Source organism: Dipteris shenzhenensis, chromosome 23 (assembly GCF_047967505.1).
Source record: "Dipteris shenzhenensis isolate YYH24624 ecotype China chromosome 23, Dip_SZ_1.0, whole genome shotgun sequence".
Classification (NCBI taxonomy): domain Eukaryota; kingdom Viridiplantae; phylum Streptophyta; class Polypodiopsida; order Gleicheniales; family Dipteridaceae; genus Dipteris; species Dipteris shenzhenensis.
Window position 1 is genome coordinate 32,710,101 of NC_141618.1, and position 20,807 is coordinate 32,730,907.

The following is a 20,807-nucleotide window of genomic DNA, read 5'->3' on the forward strand; positions in this document are numbered from 1 at the left end:
AGTAATTTTGGGAAAATCCCAATATTTGGGGAAAATAAAATGGGGAGAGAGAACCTTACATACTCCCATTTCAGGATCCCTTTTTCTCATCTTTTTTTCCATCTTCATCTTGGCTTAAGCATGTCAATTATATCGATTTTAGGAATATCTTGTTTCATTAATAGTGGCTCCTTTTTTTTGTAGCTTTAGAGCTTTAGAGAATGTATCCATTGTTTCATTAATTTTGGGAATCTCTTGTTTCGTTAATAGTGGCTCTATAATTGTGTTTTTTTTGTTTTAGAGAATCTATCCATTGTTTTATTAAATTTGGGAATGAAATATTTGTCACATGTAAAGTCTAAATTATTGTCTAATTGTAACACTCTAATAGTCATCTACAGACTTTTATTTCGTATATGATAGTGAAAATGTAAAAATTACATATTGCATACTAGAATCATATCTACTAATGCAAAAATTTTTAGGTGGTGTAAAGATGTCATTTCTAATATCAATGTCAAGTGTTACATATTCAACCACATTACAAAAAGAAAGAAAAAGAGCTTTGTTGCTTGATAGTCAAATATTAAAGACGACACCACGTTTGAACCATTAAATTTTATTCAATCCACAGTCTTGGTGACTACTTCATCAACCCCTACTAGGCTTGCTTCTACTTTCTCACCCATAGTAGGTGGAATTTAGGTCTTCTTGGGTTTCTTCCCTACTTTTAGTGTCCAACTTCATACTATTAAGTCTGCTTGCACCCAATGAATAGGATCCTTGTTATTACACATCCAAAACCTCTCCCAACAAATTTCATTCTTCCTTGTTTACATTCTTCTTACATCAAAACAGTGCCCAACTTGTATCAATACCATGTTACATATTGTTCAGAGACAGTGTTGTGCTTAATGTATGACTTATCTACACCCAACAAAATTAGAGATATATTTTCACTTAACCTCACAAGAACAAAGTCACACTTTTCTACATCTACTAGTGGTTGGAATATATCTTTGTCTTGTTACATTGTGAACACAAAAGTGCTTTTCGAGCACTTTTGAATCCACCATGAAAGCTTCTTTTCCAGCATTGGTATTTTGTTCTGCTGCATTTGTTGCTTGTGCCCAAATGCTTGTACATGTACCTAGACTTTGCTATCTCGGAGGGGTCACTTTATATAATACCTATATATCACGTGTGTTTAAGGACTCTTTATAAAACTCTTATTTGTAAGTTTATCATGAATTAAATATATCATTTTTCTATTCATTCTCTGAATAACCCCTTTATATAATACCCTTCAACTTGAAAAAGGTATAGCAAGGGGGTTTTAAAAACTCCTTCTATTGAATCCACATGCTACGGTTACATATTTATGAGTAACCTCCCTGAGCTTTGCACCAAGATGACATTACTGGTAGAGGGCACTTTAGTAACTTTCACATCTAGAAATACCAAATATAGAATCTCTTTGTGGGACATAGGTTAGACTCACTTGCTCATGAAAAAGTGTCTGGTCTAGCATAAAATGCCACACCAGTGAAGAAGGATGTCTATGATGAGATGAATACCAAAGTTAGACATTTTTATAGCATGTCTAGCATTTGACACAAGTATCTAAAGTATGGAGTCCGATGATGCCATGCAAGCCCGGTGATTGGTAATTTACTGCACTCGTAGTAATCATGCATGCAAGCCCAGTGGTGGTAACTTATAGACACACATGGCTATCCCAAGCATCACCGCTCATTGCCATGAAGCGCTCTGTATCAATGCCACTGATGCGTACAAATTGGTATCCTCCTTTGATAAGAGGATGTCATAAGAGAAGTTGAAGGCTGAACCAGCTGTTGCTATAGTTCTTTGCAAGTTTAGCGCCAAGGTATTCTTCTTGATCTTTGAATATTATTTCTCTAGAATCTTTGGCATCTTTTCTCTTGCATCCTTTGTTGGAGTGCCATCCGTGTCTAATGAACACACCCACTTTTTGGCCTCTTTTTGGCCCACAACTTGTTAATCATTTGACCAAGACCAAGGACTTTTTGCTTATCCACATTAGCAACTTTGTTAGCCAACTCTTGATCTGAATTCATTAAAAACATTACTACCAATAAAGTAGCTTTGCTTCTGACCATTCTGGTTACTACTTCATCCAAGTGATTATGCTTGCTCCTATTCCCAAAGAAGTAGTCATCACATCAAGCAACTGTTGGCATACATCCTTCGTTATTTAATCTAGAACATACTGTAATGGTCTCCACCAACCAATAGACAATTGCTTTATTGTTATTTTTTTCTGACCTACCGCATGCTCTGCCTCGTAGGATATCTTTTCTGCTTCATATGCTTTACAAACATCCAAGATAATCTGAAAGACTGACTCCTCTCATGGAACACTATGCAAGTAAAGTCCCTATATCTTGCAAATGCGATCTTCAAGTCCTACAAGGGTGACTTTGTATCATTCACTACGTCCTTCAAGAAGCTGTAAAAATGAGTTCGCTTCATATTGTATTTAGCAGTAGGTCTCCTTCCCTTTACTATTTGTGGTGAGCCACATCTGATCCATAACTCCCTTACCTTAGTTAGGATCTCGGAAAGAGTTGAGTTTTTTCTCCTAGTCAATGGAACCAAATTCAACCTTTCAAATTCAAGAATATATATTTTGAGTCATCATTAAATAAGCATATTCAGCAGATGACCCATTGAAACTTTTGTAGATACTCAGTGTGATTCAAGTTTCCTTTTCGTCCCTCTGTAAGGGCGATTTACAAGCTTCACAAAAGTGCTTCCCATCAACGGGCTCAAACTTGCATCTATCAAGGAACCTGTTCTTTGTCAGCATATATCTCTTCTCAATGTCATTCCCATATCTTCTTTGGTAGGGATTAACTTCACGAGAAAAGTCACTCTCTTTAAACTCTTTGAAGGCTTTGAGAAAATCTCCATGATTTTGAAATGTGACTTCCTTCAACTGAGGATCACATCTTTTGGAAGTCTCATAAACTTCATTGGATGGAGAGTGACATTGCCTACAAATGGCATTTTAGCATTCTTGGTCTCTTCATACAACTTGCATGCAAAATGCACACCCAAATTCTGCTGATTTATGAACAAGGAAGCTCAATCAATGAGCGGTGCAATGATGAGAAATTGTACCAATCCCTAAAAATATCCCTCATCTTCAGGAGGATGTAAAATTTCCGCACTTATAGAAAAATCAGCAAATGCATCTTCTTCCTCGGACTCTATAGCCTCAGTGTCACTATCCAACTGCTCGCCTGGTGCTAAATACGCTGCACTCACTCAGTCTACCCGTGGAGCTGGAGTTCTTTTTGCTCTCTTTCTTGGAATAGCTTGGAAGTTGATCCTGTCCAGGGACAACTCACCCGCTTTCTTATAGTTTGAGCAAGAGATGGAGTACCAGTACTTAACACCATGGTGCTTGTGGGGTGTACAACCTCAGAATGAGATGTGACTAGTGGCCCACTTGCTATTTGTAACATACTTACTGTAGGTATTACTGTTGCCACACTTACTACATGTACTACTATTGGCACACTCTAGAAACCATCCTAGTTTATCCTAAGTAATATCAACGCATCATGTAGTTCTTCAAATCATTTCGTTGAATCTGGTACATGCTTCAACGTGTACTTTTTGTCCATCGCCAATAACTTATATACCTCATCTTCATTCCAACTTCTGCATGCAACCTCAATCAAACCATTGTCTTTAATACTTATCATTGAAACTATTCCCCCATTTCTTATTGCCTCACGATTGTAATTGGATCTTGACATAGCCTCATTATAGTGATCACCAAGAAACACTTTGAATTATGCTCCATGAAATACCAATCATGTTCAAGGTATTTCTCAATCATCTTGGGAGCCTTGGAAGCAACTTTGGGAGCCATGATTCTTTGCAATTAAACAAATAAATATGTTTAATTATATTTCAACCCAAATAATTTAATTAGATATTTAAAAATTATTTACTTTAAATTAAAATTAAGTAATTTAGCTAAATTTTAATTCAAAAATTAAATAAGAAGAACAAAAAAAATCAATTATTTAATTAACTATAAAATTTAATTACTTTTTTAAAAAATAAAAATAAATTAAATGTGATGTTCAATTATTTTTAAATTTAAATTAAAGTAAATTAACATGTGTATTTATTTCTAATTAAATTCATTAGAGAGCTAAGGGAATGGGTAAGGGCGGTCAAAGAGGGGTCTAACGGGATGATTAAGGAGGAATTTAAAGAGTGATTAAAGGGAAGTGGTAAAGGCGGTGGTTAAGGGATGGTTAAGGATGAGGTGAGTGATTAAGGAGGGATTGGTTAAGGAGGGTTCTCAGAGGGTGGTTAAAGGGAAGTGGTTAAGGAGGGGTGGTTAAGGAGGTCTAAGGGGTGGTTAAGGGGGTGGGTGATTAAGGGGGGGATAATGGGGGGTTAAGGAGGTGGTTAATGGAGGGATAAGTCTTACCCAAGGGAGGGAATCAGCCGTCCCCCCCACCTGTTGCATACAACAGGTTGGGGGGAGGGCTAATGCCCCCCCCATAAACCCCTTACCCAAAAAGGCCGCCTGACGCACGCCACATCAATGGAGAGAGGAAGCCCACTTGCACCGATGGAGAGAGGATGCCCGCCCACATCCTGAGCGGAGGGAGAGGGAGAGAGGGAGAGGAGGGAGGGGCATCAGAGCAGAAGGGAGCGAGAGAGAGGGAGAGAGGAGGGAGGGTGGCGGCTAAGCGGAGAGAGGGAGACAGGAGGGAGGAGCGGACGAGCAGGAGAGAGGAAGAGAGGGAGAGGAGGGAGGGGCATTCGAGCGTAAGGAGTGGGTGAGAGGAAGAGAGGGAGAGGAGGGAGGGGCGGTCGAGCAGAGGAGGGAGGGGTGGCCAAGCGGCAGAGAGAGGAAGAGGGAGAGAGGACGGAGGGGTGGCCGAGCTGAGGAGAGAGGGAGAGGGAGACGCAGAGAGGGAGAGGAGGGGGGAGGAGGAGAGGAGGGAGGGAGAGAGGAGAGGGAAGAGTAGAGGAGGAGTCCGATGGAGAGAGGAGGATTTGAAAAAAGGAGGGAGAATGACAGAATGAGGAGAGAGGTTGAGATTTTATAGGGAAGTGGGTTATAATTAGGGTTAGGGCAGCTTTTTAGGCTTTTAAGCATAAGTATAAGCCACTCTTTCATTGCGAGCTCATTCTTCATTTTTCTTGGTTCTCTCTTCATCTCAACCTGTTGCATAAATCAACAAAATTTTCCAAATCATGCAATAGGTGAAGAGCTTTCCAACCTATTGTGTACGCCACATCTTCCGCCTATCAAATTTTTTGAATTTTGATTTTTTTTTAACTTTTTGTATCTCTTTCAACTTGTTGCATGAGCAACACCTTCCAAAAGTTTCTTTACTTTTAGTTTTTAAAGCTTTTTAAGATTTCTAAAAAAACTTTGCAAACTTAAAAAATTCTATTAACCTAATTGCATACACAGTTCCTTTTCTCTTTTAAAGAATTTTCCAAAAAACTCTCCCAAGCTATTATGTATGCAACAACTCCAATCCTTTGGGCTTTTCCAAATTTTATAAGATTTTTAAAAAAGTTCTAACCTATTGCATCCTTAACAACTTAGAAAGGCTTTTTAAATTTAGATTTCAAAAACTCTTTACCAATAAAAGTATTTATCTCTAATATAATATATAAAACTTATATTAAAATATATTATCTATAATGTAATATAATAATATATTAAAATGTATATTATAGAAAGGATTTTTTAATTTAGATTTCAAAAACTCTCTACCAATAATATTATTTATCTATAATATAATATATTAAAAAGTATATAAAAATATATTAAAACACAGTAAAGTCTATACTATTATATAAATATGATATATTTCTAAGAGTTTTTTTCTAAAAATTATTATTATTATTTATATAAAATAAAAAATTAATTATAACTCTTAACTATTAAATAAAAAATACTTAACATATACATTAGAGATATATTAAACTAACTAATTTAAAATTTATATTATTGATATAAAATAAGAACGATAGTCCAATATATTTTTATTTAAAATTTTTAACATATTTAAAAATTAATTTGTGACTAAAACAATATTCTCTCAAACAATTGAAGAATACAAGTACGTCATAATTTAAGGGGTATGAACACAGGCCTTATATTTTCTTAGTTTATACTTAACATATACATTAGAGATATATTAAACTAACTAATTTAAAATTTAGATTATTGATATAAAATAAGAACGATAGTCCAAGATTTTTTTATTTAAAAATTTGAACATATTTAAAAATTAATTTGTGACTAAAACAATATTCTCTCAAACAATTGAAGAATACAAGTACATCATAATTTAAGGGGTATGTACAAAGGCCTTATATTTTCTTAGTTTAAGGCTTATGCAGAGTTTCATACCCATAGGATATCATTTGAGTTGTTTGGAATGCGTACTTTTTTGCTTTGTACCATGCATCATGCATGAGTGTTTAGAAAACATTGCGCACTCAATTTGCTTTTGGACTATGTGCCCATCTCCAATGGATATAATGATACTTTGCATAAGATTTACACTACGTTAGTGTAGGACCTCTGTAGGACCTCTGTAAATTATCATAGCCAAATAATATCATTTAGTATATGGTTTGAAATGCATCTTTCTCGTTTCTTAGCATGCATCATGCAAGAGTGTTGAGAATGTGCTTCTTAGCCTATGTACTTGTTTTTTATGGGTATAATACTTTGTACAAATGTTAAACTTAAGGCTTGTGCAAATTATCAAACCGTTCTTTGGCAAGATTTAGAATATAGATTTTACTTATTTTTCACTCTATGAAATTATCCTTAACCCTACACCCTACATCCTAAATTCTAAACCTAAACCCATGAACCTGTAAGAAAATAATACACCGTCTGTGCTCAATAGATAACAGGATCTCGTACGCAAGAGAGAATACAAGATAGTATGGAGAATCAAAATTTTGATTACTGTAGAACTGATACAATAGATGGCGCTACCTCCCAACCGTGTGCTCCTATGAAAGAAGCTTCGATGATGTGCTCGAAACAGTAGAAGATGGAGGCTGGATGCTAAGGAATCAGGATTGCTGTAGCCAGTGATGAAATGGGCTTCACGGGCTTGTTCTTATATAGCCACCAATCGTAGTCGGGGTTAGGCTCAATTGGGTGACCAACCCAGTCTGCCCAAAACGGTTGATTAGGGGTCGGTCTCGAAATAGGCCACCGACCATACGATAGAACCGGTGCGCAAAACGATAGAACCGGCCCAGAGCCATTCGGGATCATCTGAGGGTCCAAACGGGCCCCGCAACTCGAGAGTGGGCTGCCCCAAGAAATGCTTCGTCTACCCTAAGTGTGGTCAGTCAAGGGATGCCTTCCTGCACTTGCATGTAGTCTAGTTGGCAGTGTGCCAACTCAATCTGAAGCAGTCCAGTCATCAGGCCACACATGGCCCCCATCTGGTGTCCAAACCAGGACCTACTGGATAATCGAGCTACTCAAATGCCTTCTCCTCATATGGGGGGCTTACAAGTAGAGTTAGCTGGTTCCCGGGTAGTTACATGAGAGTGGAGCATTGATATCTAACACCCCCCCTCAATGTCCACCCGCAAGTGAACTTACTTTTTCGGCCCAATGCCAAGTCGATGAAGATGTCTCTCCAGCAAGTCTCTTCCAAGAGCCTTCGTGAAGATGTCCGCAGCATTCTCTGTAGTCGGACAGTACACCAAGTTGACCTCTCCATCCATGATGAGCTCGCATACAAAGTGATATTGAATCTCAATGTGTTTTGTGCGAGCGTGGAACACTGGGTTCTTTGCAATAGCCATGCAACTCTGATTGTCACATGATAACTGCGTAGGCTTGTTCTGCAGTGCACCCATGTCCCCCATTTCAAGATGTAAACTGCAGTGTTACATGCTTCAGCCTAGAAAGTCTTTGGCAAATCTTTCCCTTTCATCATACTTCAGCCCATTTCGCAGATGACGAGCACCTTGCATTCTGCTACTCCATTTTGCTGTGATGTATGTGGTGGGGGTTTCTGCCTCTTGATCATGTGACTTTTGCAGTAACTTTCGAATTCAGTTGATGTGAATTCTCCACCTCTGTCTGATCTCAACTTCTTCACCTTCCTCCCCGAATCTTTCTCGACCATTACATGCCATTCCTTGAACCTACTGAAAGCCTCATCTTTCATCTTCAGGAAGTATATCCGTATCCTTCTACTGTAGTCGTCGATCAGCGTCATGAAGTAGTAGGAACCACCCAAAGCTTCCATCTCCATCTTTCCGCAGAGGTCCATGTGAACGAGCTCTAGAGAGCCTTTGCCCTGCTGGCCTCTTTAGGAAAGGCATGCCGATGCTACTTGCCCATCATGCAAGCTTCACATACATTGGGCAAATCTGAAATTTTTGGTAGGTCTGCAATCTTTCCACTTTTATGCATCTCCTTTAAAGAACTAATGTTTAGATGACAAACCTCTCATGCCACAGCTTATTGTTCTTCACATCCGCTCAAGCACTAAAAGCTGAGAGTTTGTAAATGGTGTTGCACCGTGTACCTTACCAATGACCTTTCCTTGAAGATCCAGGATCTGTGCACCATTCTTATCAAATTGAACTTTGAGGTCCCGATCCATGATCGCAAAAACGGACAAGAAGTTCCTCTTGATATCTGGCACATTAAGAACATCGGACAACTATTTTACAACTCCATCTGACTTGAGAGCAATCGTACCTTTTCCTTTTGTTGGACATTTTGCATCATTGCTGACTACTACCAGGATGTCATTCCCTACCGGCTGTAGAGAGGTATACCAATCCTTCCGACTGGTCATGTGGCATGATGCACCACTATCAATGATCCAAGGTTCATCCGTAGGTACATGAACTGCCTCCATGCAAATCTCCTCAATTGCTACGAACATCTCTATTGGTGCTACCTACGCGCTGTTGCTGGACTCTTTCTTTACTCCGTTCTTCTCATCTGCAATCTTCTTTTGGCACTCATTCTGCTTGTGCCCTGCCTTGTTGCAATAGAAGCACTTGATCTTCTTCTTTCTCTTTTTATCATGAGAAGAAGATGGGTTACCAGAGTCCTTACCGTTACCTTTCTTTGATCCGGTCCAAAAATCCGAATCTTTTCCAGTCCTCATCTTTTGACGCATCTCCTCCTCCAGAAGCATCATGCTGAAATCCTCAAAGTTGAGGGGCAGATTTCTGTTCTGCGTATTCAATGCCATAACAAGACTATCGTACTTTGGTGGGAGAATCTGTATGCACCTTCATGCTAGATTCTCACTGGTGATGGTGATGCCAATCGCAGTCATCTGTTCGCACAGATTCTTCACCCTGGTGATGAACTTCTCTGCCACTTCAGACTCAGACAATTTCTCGTTCACGAGTTGAGTCTCCAGATTCTGAATCCATGTCTAATTCGTGGTCTCGTACTCATTTTTCAAGACCGTTCATGCCTCCTCCGTTGTGGTGACATGTTGAATTAATGCCATGATGGAATCACTAATACTGCAGACAATAGAACACAATGCATCTGCATTTCTTCTTGTCCATGCAAGAATCTCATCCGTAGTTGGTACTATCTATTGTCCTACATTGGCTGGATCCGGTCTTGCAACCGGCCTCACGTCCATCCCAGTAGCAGTGTCCCAAAGCTCGTATGTGCTTAGGATGTTCTTCATTTTGAACTTCTAGAGTGGATAGTTAGAGCCATCCAACTTTCCGCTTTCACCGAACGGTGGGATTCGCAGTCTTGTGGGCTGGGCCATCTCTCACAATCTGCTCGCAAACAGAAATACACTACCAAATCTTCTTGCTAGAGTCCAAGCTCTGATACCATGTAAGAAAATAATACGTCTATGCTCAACAGATAATAGGATCTCGTATGCAAGAGAGAAAACAAGATAGTATGGAGAATAAAAAATTTGATTACTATAGAACTAATACAATAGATGGCGCTACCTCCCAACCGTGCGCTCCTATGAAAGAAGCTTCGATGGCATGCTGGAAATAGTAGAAGACGGAGGCTGGATGCTAAGGAATCAGGGTTGTTGTAGCCAGTGATGAAATGGGCTTCACGAGCTTGCTCTTATATAGCCACCAGTCATAGTTGGTTAGGCTCAATTGGGTGATCGACCCAGTCCGCCCAAAACGGTCGATTGGGGGTCAGTCCTGAAATAGGCCACCAACCATACGATAGAACCGGTGCACAAAACAAAGCAACTAACCTATGGAGTCTGTTCGGCCCAAAGCCATCCGGGATCATCTGAGGCTCTAAACGGCCCCCGCAACCCAAGAGTGGGCTGCCCCAGGAAATGCTCCATCTGCCCTCAGTGCGGTCAGTCAAGGGATGCCTTCCTGCATTTGCATGTAGCCTAGTTGGCGGTGTGCCAACTCTATGTGAAGTCGTCCAACCATCAGGCCACACATGGCTCCCATCTGGTGTCCAAACCAGGACCTACCGGATAACCGAGCTATTCAAATGCCTTCTCCTCATATGGGGGGCTTACAAGTAGAGTTAGCAGGTTCTCGCATAGTTACAGGAGAGTGGAGCATTGATATCTAATAGAACCTAGACCCTTAATCATTCAACCCATATTCTTAATTCTAAACTATTTACCTTAGATGCTAAACCCTAAACCCTAAATCATAAATCATAAATCATACCACTTACTTCCTATATTCTAAACTCTTAACCTTAGATACAAAGCTATAAATCCTAAACCCTAAACCCTGAACCCTAAATCGTAAATCAAAAAACCATACAACTTACTTTCTATCTTCTAAGCTCTTAACCTTAGATATAAAGCTATAAATCCTAAACCCTAAACCCTAAATCATAACTCGTAAACCATACAACTTACTTTCTATATTCTAACCTCTTAACCTTAGATACAAAGCTATAAATCCTAGACCCTAAACACTAAACCCTACAACCTAGAGCCTAAAACTTAGAGCCTATATCTTAGACCCTAAAACAGAATCTCTAAACCCTAGACTCTAGATTATAAACCCTAGTTGAACCCTAAAATACAAGAAATAATTTATAATTTTTGGTGATTTGTGCAACAGGTTGGTGGGTGCAACCCCAACTTGTTGCACAAATCACCAAATTTTGGTCATCTATGCAACAGGTGGTGGGCAACAGGTTGGAGGTACATTTATGATTTGGGTTTGGAGTTTATGTTTAGGGTTTAGGGTTCATGGTTTAAGTTGGGGTCACATCAATATATTTTGTATTTTAATTTCAAGTGTGAGATTTATTGGGCTTTTTTACAGTTCTTGCTAATGCTTTATTTCTAAATTTGTTATAGGTATTTACCCAAACAAAGGGTTTAGAGGTGGTGTTATATGAGAAGAATGAGGTCGTAGGCTTTGGACAAATACATAGTCTTGATCCTATGAATGTGTCTCATTTTCAACATTGTGGTGAGAGAAGATGTGTAGTGATAATCACCAAAGTGCTAAGTCCTGTGGTGCATTTAAAATATCCACATGGAGACTTTGAAACATTGGGGGATATCTTACAATGTGACATTTTTGATATGCAAGCATATAGAACTCTTTGGGACCAAGATGAAATCATTCCTAAGATATACTTTCAAGATATGAAGAGAACTTTCTTTGAGGGGGAAAAAGTTGAGATACTGTCTTGCTCAGGAGGTGTTAGCACTTGGCATATTTAAGGGCTATGCGCAGAATCTTCTTCGTATGGTGGAGGTAATTAAGCTGACTAGTGAAGGGGTCATTCAAAATGCAATGGATAATATCATTCACATCTAGCGGCCCTTAATACTACATCTCATCTTCAAGTTCGTAACATTGTCAAATGGGGGTTGGCTTTGTTGAAATCAAATTTACCTATCAAGAAAGTTTCCTTTGATGTGATGGAAGATACAAGAACGTATTATGAGAAGAAAAGACCTGCACAATGAGTGTCAAGAGGTGACGAATCATGGCACCAATTCCAGAACCCTAGAGACATGTAATGTTATTTGAGGAGAATATGGAAAGGACTCTTATGCGCATTTGTTGCACAAAAATTTGCATAAGAAAAGTTGCAAAAGATGATTTTGAAGCCATGCGCATCAACATTTGGAGTAATATAGGGACTAATATACATAACTGTCTTCTTCAAGAGTTTTCTTGTTTTCTTCATTATTGAGATGAGGACAAGACACTATAAACCCAAATTGAAACCCATGGTTAATGGGACATCTATATGTAATCGAGGATATCGATGGTTAACTGGACTATCACATGGTACATATTGGACCATCTAGGCAGAGGTAAAAGACAAAGTGGTTCACAAAATTCATGGAAATGCCTATAAGCCTAAAGGAAAAAGAAGCACTAGAAATGCAGCTACAACATTAAAGCAAATCCTTGACGATCATGCATTATCGCAGCTTTATCTTTCACAAACAATGCCGGATGGAAGTGTGGAATGCCAACATCATCTTCCTTTGGGAATTGTGATGAATTGAACAATTCCATTGAACAAAGTAAATGTGAGCACAAGCAAGGAAAATATATAAGATGGCGAACAATCGATTTAACTCATGTGCAAGATGCTAGATTGTTGTATGCCTCTTGGACAGAGGAAGATATTGTGCATGTCAAAAAGTCCATGTGCATTACCATTGATGACATGGATACAACAACATTACCAAGGTATAGACGTACCCCACCACCATTGGAGGGTAAACGTGGACTAAAAGCACATTTGTGTGGAGTATCAGTGCATGGATTTCGACTCTTTTGCGATGTATGGATTGTTTTCTTGCATGAACACGATAGTAACCAAGTGGCAACATCCATCATGAAAGCAATACGGAAGGTCAGAGATGCACGTGGATGTTTACCTCGCACCTTGCATATACAGGCCGATAACTACTGGAGAGAAAATAAGAATAGATATATATTTGGTTTATGCTCTATGCTAGTTGGTTTGAAAATATTTGAAGAATTGGAAGTTGGGTTTCTTCTTAGCGGTCATACACATGAAGACAAAGATCAAATATTTAGTGTTATCTCTAGTGAGTTAATGTCAAGGGATGTTCTAACATTGGAGGATATGATGTCTCAAATTGGGAAAAAATTTGGAGGCTCTCGAAAGGAGGAATCAATAGTGGCTATCTTGGAGAGAATCATAGATTGGAGGGCATTCATAGAGCCACATTTACAAGGGGGAGATGAAGCATTAATGGGGCACACAAATCCACACTATTTCTCATTTAGCATGCATAATGATACTCCACTAATGCAATGGAAGCACTACTCAATGGATGGAGATCATTTATCAAGTGAGCCATATGATTTATTATAAAGAATAACTCCATTGGAGGAAACTAGATTTGTTATTGCAAAGAACAAAGAACAAAGCACTTGATGTAGATGAAATGAAAGGCTTGGATGCCTTTATTAAACATCTTCAAAGTATGATGCAAAAATATCTTGAGCAGGCAATAAAGAATGGGGAGATAATCAAGTCAGTTGAGGCACTTGTCAAATCTTTACAAAAACAAGAAAATTGAATGAGAATTGAATATTCTAAATCTTTTTGTCTAGAAGAAGCTATGGCACCGAGATCCACATTGGATACAAATACTGCAATAGATGAGGAAGAAGATGAGCAATGCCTTTTACCTCAGAAATATTGTCGTAGGAAGGGGGAATAAACACTTACCAGAGTTTGTACCATCTAATGATGTTGAAGAGGGTATGTTTGTTGCAATTTGGGCATCTGATGCAGATTTAGAGTTGGATGAACAAGGTGGTCCAATTTGGGTGGCACAATTGCTCATATATAGCAAGGGATCAGAAGGGAATGCCTATAACATTCACATCTTTATGGTATGAACCAAAGCCTTTGAAAAGTCTCCCCAAAAACACACAGTGAAACAATTGTATGAGGGTTACTTGCAAAAGAAACGTGAATGGATTCCAAATAAAGAGGGCTTGACAGAGGTGGAAGTGAGTAGAATTATTCATTGTTGGAAATCAAGGACTCGAAGTTACAAAAAGAAGCATGGCTATCATGTTGAAAAATGTATCACAATTCCTGATCTAGCCTTGCACATATTAAACATCATTTTGCTAGGCTTAACCCATCAAGTGAAAATGCAATACCAGAATCTGATGCCTTTGAACAAGATTCAGAAGCATAGGATAATATATTGTATGCCTTGTTCCTAGAAAATGGTATATGTATACAAATGGTATGCAATCAAATGGTGTATCTATAACCCCCCTATATTGAATTCGACAAACTCTATACAATCAAATGGTGTATCTATACTCCCCTTATATATTTAATTCAACCAATGACTCTTTCCATATATTGCATATTGAGTGGAGGTGCAAAACATGTTAAGCCTTATTAGACCATATTTGTGAGGAGGTGATCCATTTTTTTGCAAATTTACCCATGATGTATCGAGTAGAGGTCACCATTTACAACCTTAGGGATTTTTAAGGTTTATTATGTGGAACTTACACATCTAGTGTTCCAATATACCCAATTTATGAGTCTACTATGTGATATTGAGCAGAGGTGACCAATTCGAAAAAAAAGTCCAAATCAAGCAAGAAAGTCCAAATTTTTTGAATACAATGTCATATGGTTTGTGGCTACCAAAAACATCTTCTTTTTTCACTAATTTCAAAAAACTATATGGTTATATTGCCTACTAAAGACATCTTTCTTTTTAAAATTTTCATGAAAATAACTTCAAATTCCTTACAAAAAAAATCTCTTCTTATGAAAATAATCCTTTCAAATCTCGAAAGATAAACTATAAACTAAGAGCTTTGCATTTATCCATTTTGCATCCTAGGGTGGGTACATATAAGCTAGCCTAAGCAAGCCCACCACTGATACTAGACACTTTTTAAAAGGATATAAAAACTTACAAATTATTTTTGAAGCTCTCTTTATCCTTTTTTGTTTGTCCTTCTTTAAATTTTTTGAGACTCCAAACAAAGCTAGATTCTTGGGAATGCAAATAGTACGAGGTGGTCGCATAGTATATATAAGATTCATGTGACACTTGTTTAAATGGAAGGGGAATGGAAGCATGAATATGCAAAAGTTAATTCTTAGCAATGGAAAAGGTGAGGCAATTGTCTGCATGGTATGAATTGTTTTCATATTGTACTTACAAATTTATCTATGAAATTTCAACATGTTGATAGATATTTCATTGATCTAATGGCAAGAATGACACGCATGGTTTCTTGTAACAAGATGTTGTGGCATTGTGTGAGGATGGACATGCCTTGTAAACTTCCTACAGAAGACCAAAAGGTAGGTGCAAGTAGCACCCACATCCCCCAAAAGAGGGCGGGCTTTATGTCATCATCTAGAGTCCTCTAGTGGGACTAGGTGTGACATCATCCATTTCAAAGGGATAATTAATCAAGAGCGCCAAGCATCTCCAAAAACCTTATGAAGGAACTATTATAACAAACTTGGAAGAGTAATAGCAATATTCAACCAAAGACTCAAGTAGTGTCTTTCAATGCCTTATAAGAAACCTTCAACTAAACATTCTTATATGAGAAATATCTAAGGACATCTAAAAACGTTTTCTTTTATGAATCCTTTTTCTCCACAAAGAGTAATAGAAAAATAGCAAACGTGGAAAGATCATGTATGGAAGTGTCCAAGGCATGCAAGCATTATAATTGATGACCCTTTTATCATCCATCCCTTTAAACACAACAAGATATGCTATCTCAGTAGGATTGGCACATATCCTTAAATTTCCAATTGCTAATCCTTATTTCACATAATTTCATAGATGTAGTGAGATTTATGTTAAGTATGTACTTCATTCCCTTTCCTCCTCTTGAAACACTGAGTTTTATCGTCAATTGTAGCGAGATTTATGTTAATTTTGATGAGATTTTGATTGCAAGGGAGAAAGAAATGGTCGAGAGGGATAGAACATGAAACAGTGAAGAAAATGGAAGAGTGGAGGCTTGAGATTGCAATCGAGAATGAAACAGTCGAGAGGGATAGAAGACGAAACTGTTAAGGGAATAGTATAGTGGTTTGTAGCTCGACTATACTATCAAGGTGAGAGCCACTGTGGTGGTTGTAGCCCGACTACACTGTTAAGGTGAGAGCCACCATGGTGGTTGGCCCGTATTTTGATTAATTCAAGGTGGCAGTACTGATTGCATGGTAATGAATGATTAGAGGTGGTGGCATCTCAGATTCCCTACCATGACTGTGGTCGTAGCTAAGACCCACCGGGCTGGCAGCTAATTACCAGCCACCAAAGTGGCCTGCTAATTACCAACTAATTACCAGCCACCACAATGGCCCACAATTACTTATCTTCTAGTTACCACCATCGGGCTTGCATGCATGATTACTACGAGTTCAATAAATTACTAGTCACTAGGCTTGCATGCTTAGGGGAGTACTAGAGTGCATGGTAATGAGGGATTAGAGGTGATTAGGCTTCATGATTTACTTTTGTGGGAATTATTGCCCAATGGTGGTGGTTGTCATCAGCCACATCTATTGTGGCTATAATTCCATCAGGCTGGCACTTAAAATTACCAGCCACCACTTACCCACCATCAAGCTTAAGCATGCATGACCATTATGAGTGCAATAAAAATTACTAGTCACCAGGCTTGCATTCTTAGTAGAGTACTAGAGTGCATGGTAATGAGTGATTACAACCACGTCTGTCATGGCTATGATTCCACCAGGCTGGCAGTTAAAATTACCAGCCACCACTCACCCACCCACCATCAGGCTTAAGCATGCATGATCACTACTGAGTGCAATTTGCATGCTGAGTAGAGAACTAGAGTGCATGGTAATGAGTGATTAGAGCTTCATGATTTACCTTTGTGGGAATTACTACCTGATGGTGGTGGTAGGCTCTCAACGATCTTTTGGCTCACTGGATGTAATGTTTTGGTCTCTAAGGCTCTCAGCAATTGCTGAGTTTCTATTACATTTATATGTAATCTCTTTTTGTTCGATTTGAGGCTCTCAGTATGCACTGTTGTTGTTAACTTTTATACATGAACGGTTATGGCCGCTAGCTAAAATCTTTTGGCCTTTAAGGCTCTCAGCAACTATTGAGGTTTTACAAATGTAGGATCCTCTGTTCAATTTTTGCTCAGTATAAGTTGTTAATTTTTATATAACCTGTTATTGGACATAGATGTACATTGTAATCTCTTTTGCTCAATTTTCACTTGATAAATTATACTTTTTCTTTCATTTATATTAACTACAACAAGGACTAAGATACCAAGAAAGAAGGACTACAATTTCCTTGGTTTATGACCAAAATAGCGCTAAAATAACTCTAACAACCCATCATTGTGGTTGCATGGAGATACATCTATAAAAATACAATTAAAATTTTAGAAAATGCAATTGATGATATGGCCCTTGAGGGGTCCCCTCTAGGGGCAAGGGCCATACTATCATGCATTATATAATATCCAGGATGCCAGTGGACAAAAATGGCATGTCGATATGGCCCTTGTCCCGAAAGGGGACCCCTTAAGGGCCATATCATCAATTGCATTTTACTTGGCTGCACAACGGAATACATTTTCCTTGGTATGCAAATATATAACTCCAAGAACTAGCACAGTGGTTGTCATAGATCTCCTTCTGTTTGCCAGTGTAATGGTCATCATAGACCTCCTCTTGTAATACGTAAAAATAGATAATGGAGCTATAACTCCAAGAACCAGCGTGGTGCTCTCTTTAAGACATGTACGAGGATATGCATGCCACCCACTTTTGGAAGTACCACTCGTACCTAACTCGCCTAACTCCACACCCGTTGGACCACTACACAGTCCTATAGATAGTCCTCTCCACACACCTCCTCCAGTGTGGCTGATCTGAGGGTGACTCAGCAATAAGAAGGGGGCATGTTAACATCAATGGAATAGAGTCACCGAAGGTAGGGTAACCTGTGATTAGAGGTGATTAGGCTTCATGATTTACTTCAACAATTGCAACCATGGAAGGAGTACAGGACAAGCTCAGGGATGGAAAGGATAGCAATATGCCTTGGCACCCTATGGGCCCAAGAGCCTTTTAATGTAAAGAGAGGGAGAGTGCTAAAAGGAAAAGTGTTGGCCCTCCCTTAAGGTGACATGTATAAAAGACCAAATGGTTGACTTTGGTCTTCATTGTTGTATGCACTAGTTTGGAATACAAGCTCCCTCTTCTCTTCAAGAGTGTCTTTGGGTGTTCTCTTGTCTTCTTCGTAGGGCCTTTGTGTTTGCCACTCCATCCCCCTTCACTCTCCCTTCCCCTTCTCCTCTCTCCTCTTCCCTCTCCCCTTTTCCTCTTTCTCTCGTGTGGAAATACACTGCGACAATCCAAAAGCCAATTGCATGACACAAGTGGGTGGCTCGTGCTTGCATTACTCTCACAAGGAAGTAGCTTGGGTGGAGGCTCCAACGACATCCCTTCAACATCCCCATGACACGTGAGTCACCATCGAGACTACACATATTTCTAACTTAGGTAGCATCCTTCACTTTGTAGATTCAAATAAAGAGCCTTGATAAGTGCAGATGTAGGTATTGCTGGCTACTACAATAGTGTGCTTGAAATACTGCATTCGCATATAGAGCATGATGTTGCAAATGATCATAGTATAAATAGATGCTTACTCGAGAAAGAGCGGGACATGGTAAAAGGCAACTTGACATCCCAAACCTATTTCTACAAGTAGACATGGAATTCATTTGGATTTGAGTTGGATTCTCTGTTCATTAATTTGTTTTCATCAAATCAAGACAATATCACTAACATCGGATCATGCTCCTCTTTGGTTGAGGCTTTCCTTACATGAATTTCCCACTGACGGATTGCCTTGCTGAAGGATTTTGCTGATTAATAATTGTTATCTGGAGCATGCTGACTTTAAAGCCTTGGTCTTTGATGCCATTCAGCCTCTCTCTTGTCATATACACATTGGTTTGGATTATTCCTGGCAAGCTTTTGTTGCTTGGATGCAAGCAGTTATTCGAGATTATGGCAAATCCTATATGCAAGTCACAAGGGAGATTGTAGCACATGCCAAATTTACTTATCAGAATTTGACTGAGCTTGCTCATCTTCGCCCTTTGTCTTCACAGGAAAGCATGCTCTTATGTTAGGCTCTGCAACTAGCGCTTAAGGCGCTAGCTGCAAGCCAATGCAAATAACAAAAATAATAAATGGAAAAAAGAGGAAGCACTTACCTGAAATAGTATGTCCCACTCGATGTTGTGGACTGGCCCTACAAAAGAGAGGAAACATACCATTTTTCAAATAAGATGTTAGAGGAAGGAGGAGATTACAAAAGTAACTTCTTGAAAGGAGGAGATTGAGGAGACAAGGAGAAAGAGAAGGAAGAGAAATACAAAAAAGAGGTGAGTCTTCTTTCTTTCTTGAAATCTCGTTTTTTGTTTCAATCCTTTGAAAACAAGCATGAAAACTAGTTTACAGGTTTAGCAACCTCACAAAACTAAAGCTAACAAACAAATAACCTACATTGTTGAAACAAACTCACCTCTTGAAGAACTTCCTTTCAAGAAACCAAAGAGGAAAAAGGTATTCTAAGTAGAATTAGTGTACCGATAATCGTGATGCGTTAGCGTAATTATTATTATGTTAAATTATTGACATGACTTCTTGTGCTTTGATAGTTCATCCTCCCAATTACAATAAAAGGGTGCTTACAAGAAGATGTTAGATATGCTATATTCAAGATCTATGGTATTGTGAGGTATGCTTACTATCAAATCGCATTGAATGTATTTTCTTCAATTTAAGCTGATTAATATGTAGACTGATTATGAAAATATCTTACATGGACATGTGAAATAGGTGGATATCTCAAAAAGAGATCTCCATATCGAGCATTGAGAAGGCTAGGGTGGAATCCATTGAAGCCGTATGCTTGCTTGAGGAGCACTTTCCCTCGAGCATTATGACAACTCAAGTCCACTTGCTTGTGCACATAGTTGATGAGGTGGCTATAGCAGGTACCGTTCATAGTCGATGGATGTTTTTTCTCGAGGGGTTTATGAAAACTTTAAAGGGATTTGTAAGACAAAGAGCAAGACCAGAAGCAAGCATGGTAGAGGGATGGCTTTTGCAAGAGTCATTAGTATATATCACAGAGTTTCTTACATCCACGGATCTCGATATGCCACAAGCTTGGCATAACAAGGATGATGATCGCATCGTTGGCGAGGTTCCCCAAGGAAAAGGGATTGAAAGAAAGATGAGCGAAGAGCAAATGGAGAAATTCAATAAGTTTTGTATCTTCGATAGCCTTGAGATGCAGAAGTGGATTGACAGATATGAAGTGGCCAAAGCAGAAAGAATAAATGCAAGGACGAGATTCAGAGTAATGTACAGGCGATCACAACCATATCCACGGGATCTGGCTCTTCTTCCTACTCACATGTCACTTGATTGGCTACAATTGGCTCTACATAAAGCCGAATGTGATGGAGAGACAATAAATGAGTGCAAGCGAGAGTTATCATCTAGATGTATGGTGCATGTAAGTTTCTTACCTCTTGGCGTAATTAAGTAATTATTTGTGGCAATATACGCTATAAAATAGATGCATCTTCATTGTTTTAATGATGCTCTTTTACAGTACAAAAAGTACAGTGCATTATGGTCATATGGACAACATTTTTATGTGGAACGCATCGATTCAAAGAGAGTCATGTATGATTGTGGAGTCATGGCTAACTTCACA